Raw genomic sequence first — 3,441 nt, forward strand, 5'->3', positions numbered from 1 at the left:
TCTCTCTCTCTCTCTCTCTCTCTCTCTCTCTGCGTGTGTGTGTGTGTGTGTGTTGGATTGGATGATGCCCTTGTGAGTCTTTTCCGCATTGAGTGGTGTTGAGAGGTGTTTGGCAGTATAGTTGCTTAACACTTGGTCATTCTTTAGTCTGTTTCAGATTTTTTTCAAAGAGCATCTAAATAAGAAGACAAAATAACATGACATAGTCACATAAACACATTCACGCTACCTGAAAAGTGGTTGTGTAATTCACATCGTCACTGAGCACGGTCATAATATATAATTCCATCTCTGATTGCTCAAGTAGCAACATCTGCAGATAATTATTTTACCGCATGCCCCTCATACCACACAAGTATGCTCAAATTAGTGGTGATATATTGGCTTGACATCTCGTTTAGTGAGGACGGGCAGATTGCAGAGCCATGATTGAAGGCTTAATGAATGATTCATAATCTGAAATGAAATGGACATTTTAATTTGGGCATTTGCAACAATCATTCACTGGACACGTACCATTTCTACATTGGAAAAAAACAACCAAATAATGTCAATTTAGAGGAGTTCCTTGATTCCTTTCATTCCCTTGAGACCTGAAAATATCTGTAGGGCTGTTTATAATACAAACCATAGTATGTGCTTATTAACAACCTACTTTTTGAGCTCTTCATTGCCAGTTGAATTATAATTTCCTCACCTTGCATTCAAGCAAGTTTAATTTGCTGTTTGATGCTGTGACTGTCGCCTAGCCCACACTGTTTGTACTGTACGACATATTGCTAACTGGCTGCTGTCTTGATGTTGGGGGACATGTTTTGAGCAGGGAGGGATGTTGTCTTGTGCGAAACAAACAGATGGGATGAAAACTTGACCTACTTCTTCATCTGGACCACTCTGAATAAAAAAGAAGGATGACTAAGAGGAGAGAGAAATAGAGCTGTGTGATGCATTTTATTTTGTGGATGAACACAAAGTGCATAAAGCACAACTTTTTGTTTTTGATCTGCTTCATTGTTTTATTTTAGCATTTTGCTCACTTTACCTCCACACTCTTTGCACTTTGATTTTGATTGTGGCAAACTTTCCTTGCCTTGTTATTTGTGTCAAATAAATTAGGAACCATGACTTCACAGATCAAAACATGGGTCAAGTCAATAATCAATCAGAAATAACAGGACCCTTCCCATATTTGGTTCCTTAAGGAGTTAAGATGTCTGATTTGGGAACATCTTTTAAATAAAGGATGTGCTTGTCAGAGAGAGAGAGAGAGAGAGGGAGAGAGAGAGAGAGAGAGAGACCTAGATATTTCAGAACTCCTCTGGGGTTATACCCAGTTCTTCTGTGTGTTGTTTGCATGGAGCTGCTTGGCCTTGTGATAAATGACCTGTGTTTTAAGATGCCAGGAGGGTCAGCTCTGCCGCATCAATCATGGCCACTTTATGCTTTAAACTCCTAATGAAGAGTGAGGAAATTGATTGCGTTAGCAGAGGGGCGGATACCATCTTGTGTTCAGGTTTACTATGCAGAGGTTCTTTCACAATGCGTTTTCTGATAGCAGCAAGCCTACAGCGTGATTTCATCTGCAAACCTTGAAAGGGTGTATTTTAATAGCACTGCATATGCTGCCATTACCCAGCAGCATAATGATAAAACATTGTAGTTGTCAATGTTAGATTTGAAATTGAAGAGCAATCTGTGCTGAACTCTGGACCTCAAGTTTATATCGTTTAATATTTGGCGTGGGCGATTTACACCATGTATCCACAGTGATCATAACAAGGCGGTCTTTATGATCTGCACCATGTTCATCCTCATCCATTTGGGCTTTCATTTAGACTCTTTTTAAAAAAACCACCTTGACACTGATTGTAGTTGTGCACGTGGTATAATTGCGTAGGTCGAACTGAATGTGCCTCTGTTTTGAAATACAGTTGCAGTTGATGACTTGAAAGGGTTTGGTCCACTTTTCCCACATGTTACCCCCTGGCATCATATTATGTTCGCCTCCCACGCCTGTTTAACAATGCCACGTATATTGTGTTGCATACTATTGGAGTAATTGCCTGCTTTTTGGACCTTGGGGGCCTAAAGGAAGAGGTAATCCTTTAAGAAGAAGAATAATGTGTATACCCTGCCTTGGGGAAGCACAGGTAATGCTCTAATGTACACATGTCAACGGGAGCGGAGGACAGGTTCAGCTGCGCAGCTGCGCAGCTGCGGAGTGGCGCTCCCGTGAGCGGTACAGCACCGCGGACAGCGCAGAGGCTTCCCAGACAGTTCGCTGTCCGTGGTTCTGAAATTCAGCTGAATTCGTGGCTCAGAGTTTTTCCACACATTTTCAGATTTTTCTAGTGGACCAAAATCAATTGTATACAGCCTCCCCAGTGAAACTGAACTTTTGCTCGGACCCACCTCAAACAGGACGCCTGGGGATGTCTGAACTGAACTTCACAATCTGCTTTTTGGCACGTTTTGCTTAACTGCTTTGCTAGATGGCATTGTTTATTACACCACGAAATCAAAGCACATGCAAAATGTCCCAATCCCTATGTTCCTGTCTAGATAATATAGATTCCGAATATTTATATATTCTTTATTGGTCCTGGAGTGGGGATTTTCTTTTCATCCTCGGGATGAGTCGCACACAGCCAGCTATTATGTCTTATCATGCTCAAAGGCAGTTCGGGAGGTATGCTGCAGGTACGGCTACAATCAAAGCCCATGCTGCCTGTGAACCACCTCACCATCGCTTAGGATATGCATGTATAACGAGCCACTAAAAATACAGCTCTAAGAAGTGTTTTGTTTGTGTTGTATGACGTGCAACACAACAGAGCTATACACGTGTATATATAGCCCTATATATTTTTACTTGCCTGCTAACATAAACGCCCAGTAAATCACGCTCGGCTGTCAAGCCGCTGATGAGTCTGCTCTGCATAAAGCCCATGCAGCCTTTCCACCAGGCTGTTGTACCCCCCCTCCCCTCCCTCCCTCCCTCCCTCCCTCGTTTCCTCTCCTCCTCCTCCACATTCAGTGCTCCCTCTTGCGCGCACGGTGTGCAGCAGCAGCGACTTCAACGCTTCTCTGACGCACCATCGGAGATGAGCATCCCAGTCCCACAGGCTGTCAAGGCACACTCTCTCGAAATCTCCGCGTCGGACCTTTACGGTCAAGCTTTCAACATCATCCTGTTTGTTTTTAGTCGTTTTTCCCCGTACCGCTTCGTTGTCTCGTAGCTTGTCATATTACGCATTTGGCGGGGGTGCCCACGGCCAGCTCTTGGCTTGGAATTTACTTCAGAGGTGATTTTTGTATCCGCCGCTACTGTCAACGAGAGAGTGATTGATGCCCGTCTGCACTTACTGGGGGTCCTCTCCTTGTTCGGGGCATCCTTCAGAACATTCTTGTGCTTCTCAGATAAGTGGTTCAAGTTTATGC

The sequence above is a fragment of the Anarrhichthys ocellatus genome, unplaced genomic scaffold, assembly GCF_004355925.1.
Source record: "Anarrhichthys ocellatus isolate YVR2014 unplaced genomic scaffold, GSC_Weel_1.0 scaffold14, whole genome shotgun sequence".
NCBI lineage: Eukaryota > Metazoa > Chordata > Actinopteri > Perciformes > Anarhichadidae > Anarrhichthys > Anarrhichthys ocellatus.